Genomic DNA, 23144 nt, shown 5'->3' with positions numbered 1-23144 from the left:
AGAGAAACTGCCTTTTTTTGTTTTGTTTGTCAGAAGTCTTGGGCTGTGGAACCAAGACAAGGAGGTGGTGGTTTACGGCGAGCAGATTTTCAGAAGTTTCGCTGGGATGGTCTTGGCCGAGAAGCCGAGGCACAAAGGGGCCTGAGGAAGTCTCATGGAAACAGGATGTGCTCGGGAGTCTGAAATAGGCAGCGTTTGTCCTCACGACTCCTCTGAGTCCCCTTTGGTCTAAGACCTCCTTCCTTTCTCACCGCCCCCCAGGGAGATTTGGTCTGGAGCCCCTTCCTTGGGCCTCCCTTACAGCCTCGGCTCCCAGCCTGGCCTCCACGGCCCCTCCCAGAACATTAAAACTTACTTAAGATGCTAATAGGTGATAATGACACCTCCCGGGGCCTGGGACCCGGGCGGTAGTTAAGGTGGGAATTTCAGGCACCAAATGGAGCTGGCCTTTTGGTCCCCCTCAAGTCACCCCGACACCCCTGGGAGATAACCCCTTTTATTTCCAGAGTCTTCCATAGCTGGGATATTTCTCCTCATCCGTCGGGAGCCCCCCGACCCCCAGCCCTTGTTTTGTGGAGAGGAAGGGGCCTGCAGCTCAGTGAGCAGAGGGGCCATTGGACCTGTGAGAGGCGGGAAGAGAACAAGGCGATTGAGCCTCTCGGCGGCTTCCTGCCAAGGAAGGTCCCTTTGTTCACTCTAAGCCTGGCCCTTCGGCCGCGACATGACCAGAGGCCCTTGGGTCAGGAGGCTCGCCCCCTTTATGGCCTTCTAATGGACCTTCCTTCCGGCCACTTGACCAAATGCCCCTGCCTGCCCGGGAGGGGGCGGCCCGTAGCTCTCCCTGGTTTCCCCAAGGACCCCTCCCCCCAGCCTCACCCTGTGAAGAAACTAGCACCTCCGGGGCTGGAAGAGGAGGATGCAGCCTGCTTTCCCACGGGATCTTTTGTCAGAAGGAATTGGAAGATTCCCTGTCTCCTCAGCCCTAGGGAGATGGCCTCCGTGCCTTTCTCTTTCTTATTTGGTTATCTATCGGTTCACGGCTTCCCCATGCTGTATGTTTTAAACTCCACCATCATTTAGCCAGCACAGGTTGGCCTGCAGTTTACATAATGCAGAAATGGTGTCAGCAGGTCCCAGGAGCCACTGGCTACCCCCAAACACACATCCCCCAACGATACCTTCAGCTAACCCTGACCTATCCCCCTGCCTTCTTTGGGCCCCTTTACCCCCCAACATGCATTTTGTATCCTTCCCTCCTTTTTCCATTCTCATAGCCACACTCTAACTGAGCACCTACTTAGTTAATCTCCGAACTGTCTCCTGCATCTCTAAGCTATCCTGTAACTGGCTAGCACATCCGTTTACGTAATCACAATTGCTACCTCTATGGAGTCCTTACTAATTGCAGCTAACATCCTGTGACAATGTCCCGTTGAGTCAAGAAGTGTACTAGAAACTCACATCAAGCTGCCCGATATTACCTCCACTTTGCACTTGAGGAAACAGACCAAGTCACACAGCTCATAAGTGGCAGAGCCAGGATTCGAATGCAGTGAGCCTGGATGCAGAGCCTGCACTCCTAACCGTCATTAACACAGCATTTAAAATATTTTTCCTAAGTGTTTGTTATGAAGAAAGCCCTAGCGGAGGTCCTGAGGGCACTTAAACAGGAGTAGACGAAAGAAACACGCTTCCTCCTGCAGCTCCTACCTCGGGGAGGTGATGATAACAAAGATCATCTGGGAAGATGAGTAAGGCAAGTCCAGACATGACCTACAGCAGGAGAGGGAAGAGTACGTGCCACAGAGAAGATACACAGAGGGCCTTTGGTACAGAGGACGGAGAAACCACATCCGTTTGGGAGACTCAGGAAGTCAGCAAGAGTTCCAGGGAGGCCGCCGGGTGGGGGATGGTTTGGAAAGACAGATGGGGTTTGTGGCACGGTGCTGGGGCTGAGGAAGGGCCAGACTGGAGTGGAGGAGGGCGGTCTGACGCCTGAAAACTGCAGAATAAAGGGTGAGAGAATCAGAGCTGAGGTAAAAGCATCCTGATTACAAGACACAGATCCCTGAGAAGTGAGCGTGGTAGTTGAAGACAATGTACTCCTTGGATTCTAATTTCTGCTCTAGCACTTACTTCCCAGCTCTGTAATCAAGACAAATAACCCCTCCCACATGTACCAGTTTCCTCATCTGGAAAGTGGGTATAATTCAGGGCCAGGACCAAGGTGAGGTGGGTGAGGCACTAGACTTGAGAACAGAATTAAGAGTTGCCCCACCTCCTCTACCCCATCCCTGCCAAAAGTTCAGAGATCAAGACAAATAATAGGGGCTTCCCTGGTGGTGCAGTGGTTAAGAATCCACCTGCCAGTACAGGGCACACGGGTTCGAGCCCTGGTCCGGGAAGATCCCACATGCCACGGAGCAACTAAGCCCGCGAGCCACAACTACTGAGCCCACGTGCCACAACTACTGAAGCCTGCACGCCTAGAGCCTGTGCTCCGCAACAAGAGAGGCCACCGCAATGAGAAGCCAGCACACCGCAACCAAGAGTAGCCCCTGCTTGCCGCAACTAGAGAAAGCCCGTGCACAGTAACGAAGACCCAACGCAGACAAAAATAAATAAATAAATATATTTTTTTAAAAAGACAAATAATAATTTCATGTAATATTTTTCGAGAGTCAAAATCAATGCTAAAAATCCATGATGAACACATTGTCAAAAATGTAAACAAAGAAGGGCCACACAGAGCCATATTGGAGCCTAAGGCAAAAGAAAAAATCAGTAACACTGATCCTGGTTTTAGTTAAGATAAAGGCACTCAGCTTACCCTGGTTCTGGCCCTGATAACAGCACTAGGCATTGGGTGGCTGCAAGGATTCAGTGAGCTAACACATGGTGACTGGCACGGCATCTGGCCAGGGAGGGCCTTGTAGAGTCTAGGAGTCTGAGGCCAGTGGTTGGGGTGAGATGGAGCTGTTTGAACAGCACTCTGCAACTTTGCACGTGTGAGACCCGGGTGACAGCCTGTTTCCTCATCTCTAAATGGGGACAGCGTCTTGCTCATCAGGCTCTTGGGTAGCCTGGGATGAAAGATGCTTGGCGCTTCATGCAGTACTCGCACGTGGAGACCAAGGATCCCCTGTGTTACTCAGCAAGCAGACCTGCACACCATACAGGCTTTCTGGATGTTCTTGGTGAATTACTGTTTGTTGGCTTTTCTTTTTTTTATAAATTTATTTATTTATTTATATTTTATTTTTGGCTGTGTTGGGTCTTCGTTTCTGCGCGAGGGCTTTCTCCAGTTGCGGCGAGCGGGGGCCACTCTTCATCGCGGTGCGCGGGCCTCTCACCGTCGCGGCCTCTCCCATTGCGGAGCACAGGCTCCAGATGCACAGGCTCAGTAGTTGTGGCTCACGGGCCTAGTTGCTCCACGGCATGTGGGATCTTCCCAGACCAGGGCTCGAACCCGTGTCCCCTGCGTTGGCAGGCGGATTCTCAACCACTGCGCCACTAGGGAAGCCCTGTTGGATTTTTTTTAAACTGGTTTTCTTGTTATTAGACATTGGGGTGAGGGACTTAGCTTTATTCCATGGTCCTAACCGCCAAGCCCGTGCCGTGCTCGTGTTCCTCTGTGGTGTTTCCTTCCACCACCCTCTGTGCTGCTGCTCCTTACCAGACTGTGAGGGGTTCCGTGACCCTGACTCATGGAATCCTGCTGCTCTGACTGTAGCCCTGTCCACTCCTGCTCCTTCTCTGACCAGGTCAGGATGGGTTCTGGATTATCTGGTGGTATTATCACTTGAATGCTAGGGGGCCTTGGCCTGGCCCTTCCTGGCTCTCCCTCTCCCCTTCCTCTCTGCTGCCCCTCCAGTGGGAACACTGCTGCTTGGGCACTGAGAGCCCACCTTTGATGCCCTGTGGCACCCACCTGTGTGGTACAGTTGATGGTGTTCTTCTCTGGTGCTTAGACTGAACCACTGTCATTCAATGACCATTGTCATTGAAATGACCCCTTTAAAATCCATCCCTTCCACCACCTACAGTCAGACTGTTGCCTGTGAGACTAGCAGAGCCATTTCCCACTGCGTGACCTCAAGGCTATCTCAGAAATGTGGTCTGACTCCCATACAGGAAGGTGACATTGTTCCTCCCCTCCATTATACCGGTTCCCAAAGGTAAGCCAGTCTGGGCTAGAACCTGGCCTCCACTTTCTACTGGTTGTGGAACGCTGAGCAAATCATTGCATGCCTCTAGCCTCAGTGTCCTCATTTGCAAAATGGTGCTGATCCTGATGGCTTGCTGTGAGGATTAAGTGAAAAATCAATGGCTGCTCCCATGTTGGTTATTTATATTAACTCATTTGGTTAGAACATGAATTGAGTGAATTCACTCACTGGGCATGTACTATGTGCACAGTAATGTTCTAGATTGTACAAGGAGATACAAAGATAGTATACAATCCCTGCACATAGCGGTTACATGCAGAGGGAAAGAAACATGAGCAAAAGATTGTACTGTGAGAGTGAAGTGTCTGACAGGGTAGGCGCACAATAGGCATTTGTTGAATAAATCAAAGAAAGAAAACTAGGAAGACATGAAAATTTAGGAGAGATTTCCGTGGGGCAATCAGGCAAGCTTCATGGAAGAGGCTGAATTTAAGCTGTCAGTATGTCAACATAGTATTAAAAGTTCTTTTTAGCAGGCACCAGAGATATAGCAATACATGTTACAGACAATACCCATGGCTTCAAGGAGTTGACACTTCAACAGGGAAGACAAATCATAGCAAATATTTAAGAATAACTCATCATCACAAGTGTGAAGAGTGTTAGGCAGAGATGCTGGGGGACCATCAACTCCTGGAAGATAGGAACTGTGCACAGGATTTTTCTTTTCCTCTGTGCTTACATAAGCTAGACCTGAAGGATAAAAGTGTTTAAGTTTACAGATAAATTTTAAAGTTTATGTCTTTTTTGGATAGGTATCACTTGCACGTGGTGCAAAAATTTAAAAATGTCAAAGGTGTATAGTGAAAAGTCTCCATGCATCCCCTCCCAGAGGTGAGGATGCCACAGTGCCTTGGCATCCAGCCATAATCCAGCCCTGAGGAGTCACCAAAGTGGGGTCATGCCATCCTCACTGGTTAGCACTTACCTTTCTGTTGGAGATTGTTCTAAACCAGTACATAATTTTTATGGCTGATTTGTTCTGTCACAGTTGGTGGACACTTTGTCTGTTGTTTTCTTTTTTACACTTAAAAGACTTTATTTTTTAAAGCAGTTTTAGGTATACAGAAAAATGAGCAGAAACTACAGAGTTCACACGTTACCCCTTCCTCCCTCAATTTTTCCTTTTATTAACACTTTATATTAATGTGGTACATTTGTTACAATTCATGAGCCAATATTGATACACTATTATTAACTAAAAAGTTCATAATTTACATGAGGGTTCACTCTGTGTTTGTTATACATTCTGTGGGTTTGGACAAATGTATAATGACATGTAGCCACTATTACAGTATCACACAGGACAGTTTCACTTCCCTAAAAGTCCCCTGTGTTCTAACTCTTCATGCCTCCCTTCCTCCCTGAAAACACCTGGTGAAATGTAGTTTTTTCCAATCAAAGTTATTTGTAGTTCAGCTTTCAGAGCCTTTGTAACCTACTTGCAACCCTCCTTTCCAGCCTCACCTCCTGCCTCTGTACTCTGGCAGCCCAGCATTGCACCTGCTCGCTGAAACACACCGGGCACTGAAACATACTAAGAGTCCCCTGGCCCACGGTCCTAGGGGCTGCTCTTCCCGCAGGGTACACTCACATGCCACCTTCTCTATGAAGCCTTTCATGGTCCAGGCTTACCTCCCGGCTCCCACAGCAGAGTCAAGGTCCCCTCTTCTGTGTGATTCTTATGTTAATTTATTCATTCATGAAACAGATACTTAGGGAGTGCCTTCCACATGCCGAGCAGGGCCCTGGTGCTAAGGATCTGGAAGGGACTTGGGCATAAGGCCCAGCTCACAGATGGCCGAAAGTTCCTTGAAGAAAATAAAACCAGCTAATGCGACGAAAGATGCCAGCATGGTCAGGGAAGGACTCTCGGATGTAGTGACATTTAGGGACCAGAGGGGAGAATATTCAAGGTGGAGGAAATAGCATTTGATGCAAACCTGGAGGAACACCTATCATAGCTCACAGAGCGGCCTCCCATACTCTTCGCAGGCAGCGAAGAGTCCCTCGTCGCGAGTTAACCTGTGTGTGCTCAGTGACCAGCCCGGGGTCAGGGACGCAAAGGAGAACAGGGGGCCAGGCGGGGCCTGTCTCTTCCCAGCACCCACTCCCCACCTCACTCTCCCAGCTGGGCGCTGGCAGCTTTGTTTGCTGAAGCATCTGAGCCCTTGCTACCAAACCCCAATTACCTGAGAGAAGGTTATTGCCTCTTTAAAGAGTTCAAAAGCCCCAGACTTCTTTATAAATAGCTCGTATCCTTTCACCAGCCCTTAAGACTTGGATTTATGGCCCACTTCCCCAGAGGCAGACAGACCAACAGACAGGTTACTTCCCTTGGAGTCCGGGTTCCTACAATTGTGGGATGCTCCCACTTCCTCTTTGCATTTTATGACCTCCTGGCTGGCTAATCCTGAAATGGGTTACACGGGAAGGAGGTGAATTGTGTAGGCCTGCAGCTGCCTCGGAAGCCAGAGGGCCAAGGCGGACTCAGGAAAGGACTGGCAGGGGTGGGGAGGCCCAGGCAGCTAGGCCCCTTGTCCACGCTGGCTCCTCTGGTTCCCAGGGCCTTTCCCCAGCAAGACACCCAGAGCAGAAGCCTCACTGTGACTGGTCCAGTGTGGAGTCTGCCCCAGCGGAACAGACAAGAGGCAAAAATCACCTCGGTTCAAATATCACAATCTGGTGGGACAATGTGGCAAAATTAATGAGGAGTCTCTTATCCCAAGAAACATCACTCTTTCCCTTTTAGGGCACCGGCATATTCCTTGTTGCCTATGATTTAGTTTTGTGTTTTTTTTTTTTTTTGGCTGTGTTGGGTCTTCGTTGCTGTGCGCGGACTTTCTCTAGTTGCGGAGAGCGGGGGCTACTCTTCATTGCAGTGCACGGGCTTCTCATTGCGGTGGCTTCTTTTGCTGCAGAGCATGGGCTCTAGGCGTGTGGGCTTCAGTAGTTGTAGCATGTGGGCTCAGTAGTTGTGGCTCATGGGCTCTAGAGCACAGGCTCAGTAGTTGTGGCACATGGGCTTAGTTGCTCCGCGGCATATGGGATCTTCCCGGACCAGGGATCGAACCCATGTTCCCTGCACTGGCAGGTGGATTCCCAACCACTGCGCCACCAGGGACGGGAAGCCTCTGATTTAGTTCTTACAGAGCTTGGGTGAAGTAGATCTGTGACATCCTTATGACAGACAAGGAAACTGAGGCAGAGACTAGCCCTGGTTGCACAGCCAAGAGGTGACAGGTCCAGATTCTGATCTTGGCTTCCAGTGTGGGGTTGGGGGTCAGAGGCACCAAGAGCAGTGGGAGGTCAGGAGAGGGAGTGAACTTTGGGACAGATCGGTCAACTTTCAAGAGACCATGAGAAGGGGCTGCGTGTTCTAGGAGGGGACGCAGCATAAGAAAAGGCGAAGCCTGTCATGGGACAGAGACACTGGGCTGGAGCAGGGCTTGGGGAGGCACAGAGCTCGAGAGATTTCTCTGCAAGTCTCTTCCATTGACCGCCGGCCTCTCCTTACCCCCAGCTTTTTCTCTAGTTGCTGACCTCTCACCCAGAAGAGCGAGGCAGTGGTCAGGAGCACGGGCTGTGAGTTCAAATCCTTCTCACCAGCCATGGGACCTTGGGTGGATGGCTGCACTTCTCTGGTCTCTAGCACAGCTTGATAACGGTAGGGCTGGGGTGAGCCCAGGGCTCAGCAATGAGAGCTGACATTATATTCTTTCTGGGGTTGTTGTTCCCCAGTCAGAGCTTCTCTTTCTCAAATACAGCTCTTAACTTATCATTTGCTCTGCTCAAAAAACCAAGACTGGATGTGCTACTTTGGCACTTCAGGCCCCCTGAAGTCTGATCCTAAACTCCCCCCGCAGCTGGACCATCTGCAGATGGTCTGAAATCCTCAGGGGATGGGGACATACTGTATTAATTCCCTGTGACACAGCGGAAGGAACGCTAGCTTGGGTGTCAAGGAAAGCCAGTGTTCAAATCCTGGCTCTGCCAGCGGTCGCCGTGTGAGGGGCACCTGGCCTCCCAGAGTCCAGCAGCCGTGCCTATACGGAGGGGGCCCTCGCTTCCACTGGCAGATCTGCGAGCCCAGGACCACGAGGTGCTTCGTCTTCTGGAGCATTGTGGGCACTCCTTCAATGTGTCTCCTTTCCTTCATTCCAGCAAATAGCCTGTTCACTTCACACCATCTCTGCTTTTACCCGTAATCAAGGGACTCACCAGCAGAACCCACACCACGCCCCTGTGCCTGGTTTGTCTCCCCAGCCAGACGGCCCGGCTTCGCCAGGGTGGGCCCCAGGCCTGCCTTGCTCATCCCAGATCCTGGTCTGACAAAAAGTCAGCGCTCAGTAAATATTTATTGGATGAATTAATTTTTGAAGAGAAGCCCTGAGTGCTGTCCTCAGCGTCCAGGAGGCATGTTTGAAACATGTGCTATGAATCTCAAAGGCCTCCGAAAGAAAACGCATGCTCCTAAGAGTATGCGAGTGAATTAGAATCAGCAGGTACCTTATGGCCACGGGCCCTGGATACTGTGTTTGCAATATGGAAGGGGATCCCCTTATGTGGGTGGCTTCCTCCGCTTGGCCCTGGCCCTCCTGGCTCGGGGTCCCCCTCCCTCTGGGGAAATGAACTAACATGTGACAGTGCACCTACTATGTCCTCTGCCCTTGGCATTTTACAGCCCTCGTCCCTCTTAAGCCCAACAACAACTGTGTAAGGTGAGAATTATGATCCCCATTTTTACAGATGAGAAAACCAAGGCAAAGAAAGGACAAACAACCCGTCCAGATTTCCCAGTCAGTGGGTGGTAGAGTTGCGATCTGAACCCAAGGCCAGACCCCAAAGCCATGTTCTCTGACTGACTACCCCATCCTTCCTGCATCGGCCAGGTTAGACTGCTGTGGCTTTCAAACTGTATGTCTATCACTTTTTTTCTTGGCACCCATTTCCCAAGCTAGCAGGACCACTTTTGAAAGACAAGACCAACCCATCAGAGTTTGTTCCCAGCTTCGGACAAGCCCATACTACTCTGTGTGCTGGGTGCTGGCAGCGCTCAGCTGCACGCTTCCGACCGTCCCCGAAGGGGGTTGAAACTCAGGGCAAGTGGAAACTTCCCCCAATGTGGTGTTCAGAGATGGAATTTTTTTTTTTTTTTCTCTCTCTCTCCCAATTTTGAAACAGTCAGGGATCAGGGCTGCATTCTGGCCTGGGCTCCTCCGGGCTGGATGATTTATTCATCAGGTGGCTTTGGTACGTACATTCCCCCACAGGAATTTGCTGTAGAGGGAAGTGGAGATACAAGGAAACCCAGGGGCCTTGTGACCCCACTGCCCCTCAACCCTCACCCAGAGGTGAACAATGACAATTCTCCGGCTCTGCATCCGAAGCCGGGTGCTTGATTGCTAAAGAGATAGCATCTGGGCAGCAGGAAACAGTTAGCTGCCATTGTATTATTTAGGCTGGAGCCAGAGCCAGGTTAGAGACTGGGTGAGAGATTTGCAAGTTTATTAGCTCTCTCCTTCCGTTTCACACACAAGTGTACACTAATCCCCTTGAGCTCTGAGTTGGCTAAGCCAATAGTAAGGTCAAGTTGATTTCCTTCCTTCCTTCCTTCCATCCTTCCTTCCTCTTTGAATAGAAGTAGCTGGTTTTACCACTTATTTGGGTGGCAATTTGCTTAAACCTTGAAAGCCTCAGTTTCCTTATCTGTAAAATGGCAAAATTTATAGTACCTCGTGAGTTTGTTGTGAGGCTCAGATGAGTTAATCCATTTTAAATGTTTGGCACCTGGCCTGGCACATAAAAAGGACATACTGAATGTAAGCTTTCACTATTACTGTTGTTGACTTAGCAGACAGTGATTATTAGCCTACCATGTGCCATGCATTGTGCTGGGGGTTAGATAGGGTCCGTGCCTTCCAGTAACACCCAACTAGCAGGAGGAGATGTCCCGTTAATCAGCCAATTAACAACACAGAATTGTGAGTGAAATGACAGATGAAACATGATATTAGGACTTAAATGCCAGGCAATTTTTGGGGGGTCATTACTTATTTCATTTGATCTTCACAACAGTCTCATGAGGCTGGGTACTATTCTTTTCTGCACTTTTTGGATGCAGGAACTGAAGTGCAGAGGAATGAAGTCACCCACCCAAGGCCATCCAACTGTTGGAAGTGGAGTGGGAAGCCAAGCAGACTCTACTGGGTGCCAGAGGGGTGCCTGGCCTGCCTGGGCAGGAGAGGCTGCATTGAAGAAGAGATGTCTGAGTTGACCTGGAAGGTCCATTAGGCCAGAAAGGCCGAGCAGGAGTGAGCAGGGGCAAGGGGAACAGCATCTGGGGCCCCTTCTGCTTGGGGCTCACCCTGCTGTGGAAGGTTCAGTGCTTGGCCTGGTTTCCTTTGTCTTTAAAATGGGAGCCCCACTGAGTAGTATGATGGTTTGAGGAATGAACAAAAGAGTGTGTAGTATGTAAAGTGCCTGCCACGTGTCAGGGTGTATGAGTACTCAGTCAATTCATTCATTCATTCATCCAGCCAACATTTTTTTTTTTTTTTGATGCGGACCCCTTTTAAAGTCTTAATTGAATTTGTTACAATATTGCTTCTGCTTTATGTTTTGGTTTTTTGGCCTCGAGGCATGTGGGATCTTAGCTCCCTGACCAGGGATTGAACCTGCATGCCCTGCATTGGAAGGTGAAGTCTTAACCACTTGACCGCCAGGGAAGTCCCCATCCAACATATTTTTATTAAGTACCTACCTGCCATGAGTCAGGCATTGTCCTGGGCATTGGGAATATAGTGGTGAAAAGAACAACCTTCTCGTCCTCATAGAGCTTACAATCTAGTGGGCAAGACAGAAGATAAACAAGTAAACAAAAAATGCATATGTAATATAAGAGCAGGTAATGGTGAAATATAAAACAGGCTAAGGGGAGGCAGGAGGTTGAAGGGGGGACTATTTGGGACAGGAAGGTCTAATAAGGCCTTTCTGAGGAGGTGACAACTAGGCAAAGACCTTAATGATGTGAGGGAATGAGCCATGCAAATACCTGGGCAAAGGGCTTTCTGGACAAGAGACCAGCAAATGTAAAGGCCCTGAGGCAGAAGAGGCTTAGTGTGTTGGCTGAACCTCCGGAAGAAAGGCCACGTGGCAGGAAGGAAGTGAGTAAGAGGAAGGGGAGTTGGAGGACATACAGTCAGGGACAGATCACATGAAGTCTCATGGGCCACAGTGGGGCCTTTAGATACTGTTTTAAATGAATGAGAAGCCACTGGGGAGGATTTGAGCAGAGGACTGACTTCTGGTGTTGTGCTGGGTAGTAGGTATGGTCCATGACTTCTGGTAACACCCAATCTAGTGGTTAGAGATGACTCTTAGAAAACTGGTTACCATACAGCACGATGAGGGAAATGACAGACAGATCATACAACTAAGACTTACTATGTGCCAGACACTCTTATTTCATTTAATCTTTACAACAATCTCACAAGGCAGGTACGATTATTTTCTCTCTTGTTTAGATGCAGAGACTGAAGTGCAGAACAGTGAAATCACCTGCCCGAGGCCACCTAGCTGGTAAATGTTCTCAGTAAATTCGTTCTGGCCAACTGCACGGAGAATCAGTTAACTGTCGGGGCTACAGGAGACAGCTGGGAGACCAGTTAGGAAGCCGGTGCAATAATCCAGAGGAGAGAGATGGTGGGTGGCTTGTATGGTGGCCGCGGCAGTGGAGGTGGTGACAATAGATCAGATTCTGGATATATATGAATGTAAACCTATACGATTTGCTGCTGGATCAGATGTGAGGTGGGAAATCAAGAGAGAAGCCAAGAACGAGCCCAAGGTTTTGGCTGGAGCTATTGGGTAAATTAAATATTTACTGAGATGGGGAAAGCTGCAGGAAGAGCAGGTCGGGAGAGAAAGTCAAGACTTTGGCTTGCTTAAAATGTGTAAAAATGTTTACTGAATGGAGGAAACTGGCTGCCAAATGTCCCATATCCACCCTTCCCACACTCTTTCATTATAGTTGAGGGGCATCTGTAGTAGTTAAAATGGTTGAAAAGTGCTCTTCAGTCAAGTCCTTTTCAAACCTGCCACCACCCCAGGGTTCCAGAGAGAGGCCCATCCCTCTGTGACCTTCTCACTTTGTTTTTACACCTTTAACTTTGTTTTGGCAGCTTTGACCTGAAGAGAGCAGTTTCAACTCAACTTGTGCTCGGGGTCAAGGGGAGGCACCCTGCCTTGAACTCTTTCCCCGGCTCCCCCTGGGCTCCCCCAACCCCCAGGCATTTTTTTGTCTGTAGATTATAGTCCTGGTGGCCTTGAGGGAAGGTGGAGGCGGCTTGGGGGCCTGCAGGGCAGGGAAGTGTGAAGTCCCCCCACCCCTGCAGCTGTCAGAAGAAGCCCTGGTGATTCCGTGAGCTGAGGCATTAGCATTAGGAAGGAAAATAGCACACAGCGGGGAAATCTCTATCTGGGCCATTTGTCTGCTGCCCCCTCCCCGCCATGGAGGGCGTCCCTAGGGGCTGTCAGCCTCCCCCTGCTCATGCCCTGGGCGGGGCGGGCGACTGAGTTCTGAAGAACTGCCCATCCAGTTCGTCTCAGGCCTGTTTCATTTGGGCAGTTCCTGCAGATTTTTCTTTGACTTCTCTTTATGGGGTGTGTGTGTGTGTATGTGTGTAAGGACCCGGTCCTGGGAAGGCCTGCGAGGGAAGACCATTTCTTTATCCTGAGGCTCAGACCCCAATTTCTCACTGGGTTTCAGCTCAAAACATGCCTCGCTCAGAGAGGCCTTCCCTGACCACTCCCTGGCTCAGTCTCCACTAGGTCCCCCGATCTGTTTTCCCTGAAGCACTTCCCACTCTCTGAAATGACCTTGACCATCTCTCTCTGACGTGGTCCTTGTCTGCCCTTCACTGTGAGCCCTGTGACGGTGCTGCGGGTGACTAACCCCGGAGCCCAGGCCTGTGTCTGCACGCGTGTGGCCCTGAGTCCCCGCCGGGGCCGGCAGAGTCCTGGAGCAGGGCCGGTCAGCCGGCACCGCCCCCCACCCCCCTGTTGGAGCTCCGCTTGCTGTGAGAGCCCACATGAGATACTCATTATTGTGCCCATCTTCTGGATGGGGAAATGTAGGCTCAGGGAGACTTGGTGACTTGTGTGTTGCCACAGCCAGTATGTGGTCCAGCCGGGATTGGAACCCAGGTCCTCTGAGGTTTATACTCTGTGCTACGACATGGTGCTGACGGATAACAAATGCTATTCCGTGAGAACATGGGGATCTCAGGTCCACCACTCCAACAGGCTTCTAAGCAGGGAAAGAGGACGAGTGAGGAAGATGAGGCGGGACAGGCCGAGAGGGTGTCTGGATGCGTGGGCTGGGGGTCACACCCTGCGGTCACCCCCCACACACGCTCTGCCTCTCTGAGTCCTGCCCGAGGAGAGAAGCGGGGAGCCTCTTGGGTCTCAGGCCAGGTACTGCCTGAAGGCCTGTTTGGTTTTTTTATAATCCCAAGGCCAGAGCAACTGGGGGAAGTTAGAGCTGGAAGGGGAGAGGCAGCTACAAACTGCCTCTACCAGTTCATCTGTGACAGATGTAAGTGAAAGGCTAAGTCCAGCAGATCCTTTTTTGGAAGGAAGTGGTGAGGACAGGAATAAAACTCTCTTCTTATTCAACCTAACAGAAATAGGAGCTCTTCAAACTTTCAGGAGGGTTGAAAGGCCAGGATAGGTCAACCTAAACCATCATCTCCCAGGCTGTATTTTCAAGAGGAGTTTGGGGCAGCCTTGGAAATAGCTACTCCCCAGCTCGCCTGGCAAGTAGAAATTATTGTTAGAGAGTAAGGGGAAAAAATGCACCTCATGCATAATGCTCTCGGCCTCACCCACTGAGTGGGCTGGTGATGGTTATTTACAAGGCTGGCTTATTCATGGCCACTGAAGCTAGGAGAGGGAGGATGGAGACAGAATCGAACAAACGAGTTATTTATACCTACATCCCAGACCTCAGAAGGAAAATTCCCATACTTAGACGTTCCTAGATGGCCTGTGACACAGGATATTTAAAGTAACAATGGGCCAAATTCTTGCTCACATTTTTGGCAGTGCGCCAGTCTGAAAGTCCACAGGAGAAAGACTTGTCGGGCTGTGTAGCTTTAGCGGGGTGGAGGGAGAAAAGACTGTTTCTAATTCGGGACTTATTTAAGATCTGACTTCCCCCCTCCTTCCTGGAATTGCAAGGAAAACATGATTTTGATTATAGAGACAACAATCCACGTAATCTACTTTGGAAGATTCTAGGGGATGTTAAAGAAACAAATAGGATACACTTTGAAAAACCCTTGAACTCCTACATTTCTTTACCCGAGGGTGGAAATAGCCACTACCTGTGGGCAATCTAATAGCTAAACTCTGAATTCTGCAGACTACCGTACGGAGCTAGATGGACATGGCGCTACAAAACAGTCACTGGCCCACTGAAGACATGACTTTGTGGCATTTGTTCCAAGGAAAATCTCAGAAAGGATTGAAAATGGTGACTTCTTGTACTTACACAGTTGAGATTATAGTCAAGATGACGTCTTATGGCCCCCTCCCAAGCCTATGATATTTCTAAACAACAGTCTTGTAAAGAAGTAGAAAATCTACCAGCTCTATCAGTGAGGATGCCTTTGACTGCAACCTCAAACTGGTTTAAATTATACAAAAGTTTTATTCAGATAGATAAAAGAAGTCTCCAGGTAGGATGACTTCAGGAATGGCTAACTAGGCAGCTCAGTGATGTCAAAAAGGACCCAGGTTCTTTCCCTGTTTTCTCCCTGCTATCCAACTTCTGGCCTTTATCCTCAGACCACCTCCATTTATGGTACTAAGAAGACTGCTGTTCCAGTGTCATAAGACACTACAATGTGTTCCTTTCTTCTTGGTTTGTCATTTTAAGAATGAACAAACTTTTCCCAGAAGCCTCCAGCAGATTTCCCCTCACATTCTATTGGTCACTGCTGTATCACATGTCCATACATGAACCAATCACTAGCAAAGAGACTGGCGTCAACATAATTTGATTCCACTCCTTAGGGCTTATCCCTGCAGCTGTGAATAGTTACTTTTGCCTGAACTATATGGCAAAGGGGTGAACCCTGGAAGAAATTTTGGGCCGCAAACAAAAACAGGGGATGGATATCAACCAAGGTGTCTGCCACATTAGCTATGAAAGCAAAAATTTGGAAGCAACTTAAATGTCCATCAATGGGGGATGGGTTCCTTTATAAAAAGGAAAAAATTATTGATAACTAGTATGCCAAGTGCTGTCTAGACCTTCAGATATAGCAGTGAATAAAACTGCCCTTGATGGGGGGGAGACAGATAGCAAATAAGTAAATGAACACCTATGTATATCATGGCAAATTAAAATAAGCGCAGCGAAGGGAAAGACCAGGAGGACAAGAGACAGCCCAGGAAGTCCTCTCTAAGGAGGTGACATTTCAACTGAGAGATGAGAGAAGTGAGCCATGCATAAAGTAGTGGAAGAATATTTTAGCAGGAGCAAGAGGCAGTGCAAGGCCTCGGAAGCAGGAAGGGGCTTCTTGGGGTTGGGGGCAGAGGGTCAACAAGATGAGGGTGGGAAGGCCAGATTAGGCAGGGTTTTGTGGGCTTTAGTAAGGAGCTTGATTTTCATTCTAAATTCAGTGGCAAGAAACTGAAGATTTAAAGAAATATATTTATTTTAAAAACCTTTTGTAAACATTTTAAAAATTTATTTTATTGAAGTATAATTGATTTACAATGATGTGTTAATTTCTGCTGTATAGCAAAGTGATTCAGCTATACATATATATATTCTTTTTCATGTTCCTTTCCATTACAGTTTATCACAGAATACTGAATACAGTTCCCTGTGCTATATAATAGGACCTTGTTGTTTATCCATTCTAAATATAATAGTTTGCATCTGCTAATCCCGAACTCTCAATCCATCCCCCCCCTCCCCTCCTTCCCCCTTGGCAACCACAAGTCTGTTCTCTATGTCTGTGAGTCTGTTTCTGTTTTGTAGATAAGTTCGTTTGTGTCATATTTTAGATTCCACATATAAGTGATATCATATGGTGTTTGTCTTTTTCTGGCTTACTTCACTTAGTATGATAATCTCTAGGTCCATCCGTGTTGCTGCAAATGGCATTATTTCATTCTCTTTTATGGCTGAGGATTATTACATGGTATATACATACCACATTTTCTTTATCCATTCTTCTGCCATGGACAGGTTGTTTCCATGTCTTGGCTATTGTGAATAATGCTGCTATGAACATAGGAGTGCATGTATCTTTTTGAATTATATTTTTGTTGGGATATATGCCCAGGAGTGGGATTGCTGGATATACGGCAACTCTATTTTGAGAAAAAAACTTTTTATTTTGAAATAATTTTAGATTTACAGAAGAGTTACAAAGATAGTACAGAGAATTCCCTATATTCTTCACCCAGCTTCCCCTAATATTAACATCTTATATAACCATAAAATTAAGAAATTAACATTGGTATAATACTATACACACTTTACTCAGATTTCATGAGTTTTTCCACCATGTTGCATGTCTTCTGTCTTTCCTAGTATGTGACAATTTCTCACTCTTTCCTTCTTTTTCATGGCCTTGACATTTTGAAGAGTACTGATCAGGTATTTTGTAGAATCTCCCTCAATTTGAGTTTGTCTGCTGTTTTCTCATGCTTCAACAGAGGCTATGAATTTGGGGAAGAATAGGAGGGGTGACATGCCTTCTCGTCACATGATTTCAGGGAGTATATGACATTAACGTGACTTTACTGGTGCTGTTTAACCTGGATCACTTGGTCAAGATGGCATCTGCCAAATCTCTCCACTGAAAAGTTACTGATTTTCCCTTTCCATGCTCTATTCTTTGGAAGCAAATCGCTAAATCCAGCTTACACTCAAGAGGAGGGAGGAGCTGGAGCATTTTAAGGGCAGTGACAATAAAGGATTGGATAAATAAACAATGGTCACTGTGGAATACACATCTCTAAGTTGTGCAGACCTGGAGCTGCCAGCCCAGTGAAAGCTGTGTATCTTAAAGACAATTGCCTTTCGCCTTCCCTCCTGTTCCCTCCTGTTTATTTTCATGGTCATCTTTAAGGTGAATGCTGCACTACATAGGATTTTGCCCTATGTTGGAGATGTTCCACTTGGCAGTTCTTCTGGGGAGAGAGGACTTTCCTGTGTCCCCCAGTGATGGCCCCAATGGGCTGCCCTGTGTGCAGCCCTGCCACCCACCTTGCCCCATCACACACACAGTCACGGCCCAGCGAGGCTCCTGTTTTTGACCAATGACCTCCTTGGGCAGGGTGAGCAGAGGGTGTGTCTAGTGTGGTTTAGCTGAGGTTGGTGGCTCGGTGTGGAGAGCAGAGCATATCACAGGGGAGGTGGGAAGAGGAACCTATGAGGCATAAAAAAAAAATAACATGCAGCAGCAGCTATTAAAAAGGAGAAAGTGGAGTGACGGAGGTATGGAAGAAAGTCCAGGTGTGTTGTCGAGTGAAAAAAGCATTTTGCAGGAACAGCTTTGTGCAGCGTGAGCCCATGTATGGCTTTAAAGATGGAAGGACAGTCCCTAGCACATAGTAGACACTCACTATTTGTTAAATGAACGAATGGTATATAGCAAAATGTTAAACTGAGGCTGGGAATATGGTGGGGAGTTTTTTTTTTCCCCCTGTTGTTTTCTTTTTTGTAACATTCCTGTTATAATTTGACTTTTTAAATTATTTTAAAAAATTAAATACCACCCTGATTTTTTTCCCTGAAGCTGATCAGTAATAGCTCTCATGCTGGCCTGGTCTGAGTGGTGAATATTCAGTACTGACCCTTAATTAATGCTTCTGGTAACCATACCTCTTCTAGGAGGGCCAGGGGAACCAAATAACATATGTTCCTAAACTGACTTCCTTTTTTCCTCCTTGGGGATGTTCTGTCACAGGCAAGTGGTGAAGGGAGCAGAGGGCTAGGAATTTGCCAGATTCAGTTCTGCATACTACTGGCCCCTAAGACCTTTGCATTCCACGACTGCTTCTACAGCAATGCAGCCAGGTCTTCCTCCTCTGCAGCCAGGGCTCCAGCCTCTTCCCACACATCAGCCATCCCCATAATTGGCTGGCCAGACACCTTGCTTTGCCTCTTCCCAGTGTCCAGGGGTGGGAGCACAGGTAGGAAAGCAGAGGCTCTGTAGTCAGGCCTGTGTGACCTTGGGCATATGACTTTGCCTTCTAGAGCCTCAGTTTCTTCATCTGTAAAATGGGGGTAATAAAAGTACAGCCACAGAGTGAGGATGAAAGGAAATAATGGATCAAAAGCACTCAGTTGGCACCAGGCTTTAAATACTCAAGTGCCAGTCACACGAGGTAGAAGCTGGTCCTATTGTTTACATCATTCTGATTACGTGGTGGAAATCCAACATCCTCTCACATGGCTAGCTTTAGGACAGAAATAAAGTCTGAGGCCACTTGTCCCTTCCCCTTTGACTCTCCTCTCGGTATATCATTAATTAATTAACACATTTAACAAATATTTATTGACTGCCACTCACATGCCAGATGCCGTGCTGGAAGCTTCCCAAGGGGTGTGGTGTATATGGAAATACTGATCCCGATGCTCAGGGCAGTGGGTGTGGCTGGGAGAAGACAGAGGCCCGGACCCTGGAGTGCTGCCCATCACTGGCAAGTGACCTGCGGGTTTACCGCGGTGGAAAGCTTCTATGTGCGCCGTGGCAAAGGCCAGGCAGCCCTGAAGTCATGAACAAGAAGCCTCAGAACAAGGGCTCATCTCTAGGGGTGAACAGACAGGCTGTGAACAGACAGGTGGGAACAGGTCATCACAACGAGTTGCAGGAGGGCAGGAAGAAGCCCAGTAAAGATCAGAGAGAATCGGGGCGAGACTGAGGGGGGAGGGGGGTGCTGGTATCATCATTGCTCTTGATGTCACTTTTGGGGAATTTTTGGTAGGAGACACTAGATTGGCTCACAAGTGCTTGAAAACCACAGTTTCCTAGAGAGACAGAAAGCCTGGCTCCTCTTCTTGGCGTTGCAGCCAACCCATTGCGTGACTTGGACAAGCTGCTTTCAGGGCCTCACCTCCCCATCCATATGATGGAGGTGGGTGGATCGGACCAGTGATTCTTCACATTTTGATGGGTCACATACCCCTCTGAGAATCTGGAAAGTGTCTCTCAGACAAAAAGCACAAACACACAGAAATTTATCTACAGTGTCAAAGGGCTCCCTCTACCCCGCCCCCCTACCCCCAAATCCTAGGCTAAGAACCACTGACTTCCATGACTTCAGATGTCCTCTCTGGGATTATGACTCTGGCACCTGTGCCTGAGTGACATGCCTACAGGGTGGGCATCCTTAGGAAGCCCTCTAGATGGGGGTTGGGACATCTGTTTTGGGTTCAACTGCCCAAGGAGACCAGTCAGACTTGACACCAGCTGGTGTCAGGAGCAGAGAGCAGGCAAATGATGTAAAAAAGAGAAGCAGGCTGGGCTAAGGGACATCAAGGTACAAACACCATGATCAGTGCCAGCCGGCGCTCAGCCCAGGGGACTCGGGCAGTGAACTGGGGTGGGAGGGATACTATGTGAGAGTGAGGGGCCCCTGCCCTGTTAGCAAAAGGCCGTTAGTTGCCTTTCAGCCCTGACCATTTGCTGCAATGGGGAGCCCAGAGCTGCCAGCGTTTTTTTTTTTTTTTTTTTTAAATTTATTTATTTATTTATTTACTTTTTTAGGCTGTGTTGGGTCTTTGTTGCTGCACGCAGCCTTTCTCTAGTTGCGGTGAGCGGGGATTCTCTTGTTGTGGAGCACGGGCTCTAGGCGCGCGGGCTTCAATAGTTGTGGCACACAGCCTCAGTAGTTGTGGCTCGAGAGCTCTAGAGTGCAGGCTCAGTAGTTGTGGCGCACGGGCTTAGTTGCTCCGCGGCATGTGGGATCTTCCAGGACCAGGGCTTGAACCCATGTCCCCTGCATTGGCAGGCAGATTCTTAACCACTGCGCCACCAGGGAAGTCCCCTGCCAGCGCTTTTTATTTTTCATGAGAAGTTTTAGATCTGGGCTTGGAAACCTCTTCATTTTCAAAGAACAACCAACAGTTTTTGAAAACACTGTGGGCTGTAGTCTGTGATGTCCTGCCTACGTGGTCCACACTTCCAGGCTAAAGACGGAGAAACTGAGGCTAAGAGGAAAGGAGACTGAGTTCTTCTATTCTCCGCTGTTCTATGAGACATGTTTTCACCTCTAAGATATTGGTAACAACGTTTATCAGTGTTGCACACAGCCACTGTCGAATCCTCCAACTTCTGTTAGAAGGGCAGTGACCCTCCTGAGGTCACAACTGGAGAAGGTGGCAGAGCAGGGCCCTGGGCATTGGGACCATAAGGCTCAGTTGCTCTTCCCAGCACATGGCCCTAAGAGGAGGGGCCTGCGGAAGTGGCAGTCACTTCTCAGTGAGGCCCAAGGCCCTGGCTGTGCCCACTCTCTGGGAAACGGCTCCGTCTGGATGGACACTAGCTCTTTAATCCGATTAGATCCGGCACCTCAGAGAGCCTTGGTAATCCAGGGCTGGCTGGAGCATTGCCTAGAAACTGGTCAAGCAGTAGCCTGGGGGGTTGGGAGGAACTCAGCTTATAAACATGGGGGTCCCCAGACCCTAGCCCTGCTGCCTTCCACTCCACCCGGGCTGCTGTGGCCCTGGTCTGTGCCCTCTTTGTACTTTGCCCCTGGAAGCCCAGAGGGGGACCTTCTCCCTTAAAGCCTGTGTGTGCGTCTCTCCCAGAGCAGCTCTGCCGCCCCACACACCCACAAGCCACCAGACTACACTTCTGAATTAGCTGGGCTGACTTACAGCTCCCCCTCTCCCCTGTTAAGATTCTTGTCTCTGGCCACCATAGCCCAAATAATTCCACAGGTCTGGGGAAGCAATTCCTCTTTTAATTGCAGAGGAAATGAGGAAGGCTGGCCAAGAGCAACGTAGGGAGGGTTGTTACAATGTCATGTGGTAACACAGCATCCTTCCTGAGATCAGTTTGAGGATGGGGCCGCAATATTTCATATGGGGTGCTGTGAAGCGGTGCTTATACCCGGGGTCCAGTCCCATCCCAATCAGTCTATGTATTCTTGTTTAAAGATCACCTACTCTACTGACTTCTACAGAAGCACTAGGGGGCATCCCAGGGGAGGTGATCTTTGGATCGGGTCTGAAAGTTAGAATAGGACCTTAGCATGCAGTACCCAGGCTGTGGAGGAAGGTCCACCACTTATCAGCTGTGTGGCCTTGGGTGAGTGACTTACCCTCTCTGAGCCTCGGGGGTTTCTCCTCTATAAAATGAGACAGTTTATATCAACCTAATTTGATTGTTTTCAAGACTGTAAATGATAATGCAGTGTCTTTGCTCAGAAGCAGTAGCTTTTGTAATGGTTTCCTAAGGCCACTTGACCTGTTACTCTGTGAAGGCTTTCTAGAATACTGAAGGTATTCCAACTACTGACTCCAATAGAGAATCACCTGAAGCTCTTCTCTTGCTTTGTCACTGGTGGATTTTCTGTTCAGTGTCCGAAGCCACTCCCTCCCTCACCACGCCCAGTGGGAGTGGAGCCAGTCAGGACACTGGTTACATAGTCTCTTCAGGTACAGGAAAGAAAGAGGCCAGACCCAAGGGAGAAAGAAGGTGGGGGAGGAAGGGAGCAGGGAGGGTTCCAACCCTTGCAACAGTTAAATGTTAATATAGGTGTCGGCAGAGGAAGTGTCTTCTAATGACAGAAGGAAACTAGGGAGTTTTTCAATCATCTCCTGCTTAAAAGATACAGATGTATTCATAATTATCCCTTGCCTCGGGCCTTGAGGCCCAGGTGGGCTCCAGAAGGCCTGTGTTCCTGCCAGACAACAGTCCTTAAGGAACATCATGTAGACAATTGGAATGCCGTTTATCGTGCAAAACACAATAAAACCCTGAGCTCTCTTCCTGTCTCAGAGACCCATAAATTATGAAAATTATACCTGCCCCAGGCCATGGACATATTGTTTTATTAAAGTTCCGATGAATAAACTTAAGATTCTTAAAAACGTCCTCTCAGCTTTCATCTGGCATACACCTCCATCATGGAGCTGTCTGCCGGGGTGCATTCGATGAGCTCACAAATGAACTTTGGGAAGTTGAGCTCATTTCAAGGTGCAGGTTCAGCAGGATGCAGGGGCCAGCTGGGGAGCTGCAGGAGGGGCTGGGGGCCTCCTGGCCTGATGACAAAGTTGCCCAAGGGGCTCTGGTTGTCTGCCATCAGAGCTGGGACCTCCCCCCAGCTTGCCCCCACTATTCTCTCTTTGCTGGATGAGTGTCAGGCTTGTGGTGCCCTCATAGGAGGTGTGTGGTTATGAGTGTGGAGAGGGTTGAAATTCTTCTTCTTCCCTTTTTTTTTTTTTTTTAGTTCTATCACTGGGTAGTCTTTTTATTCCATCCTGTGCTTCTTCCCCAAATTAAGTTGCTAAACCTTCAACTTTCCATTTTCCCGTCTACCCTTCAACCATGTAACTAGCAGGCATGTAACACCTTCTCTGACCCTCAATTTCTGCATCTCTAAGAGGTAACTAACAATGGTTTTCGGCCAAGTGTGTTCAGTGCCTGGCAAAATGGAACCATTCACTACATGCTAAGCTACCTAAGTCATTTCATAACTGGGAACAAAGAGGAACAGGGCCAGTCAAAGAAAGAAAGACAATGGAGGCACATGTGGAACTTTTTCTCTGGACACTATTTTAAAAAACAAGCTCACGTTTGTTTAGCTCCCATTTCCTCAAGAGTATTTGGGTGAGTCTAAGCAGTAGAAAAAAAATTAAACCAGGGGCAGGCCTGACCC

Source organism: Balaenoptera physalus (genome assembly GCF_965194825.1).
Source record: "Balaenoptera physalus genome assembly, chromosome: 3".
NCBI lineage: Eukaryota > Metazoa > Chordata > Mammalia > Artiodactyla > Balaenopteridae > Balaenoptera > Balaenoptera physalus.
Note: the sequence above shows the minus strand (reverse complement) of the source record.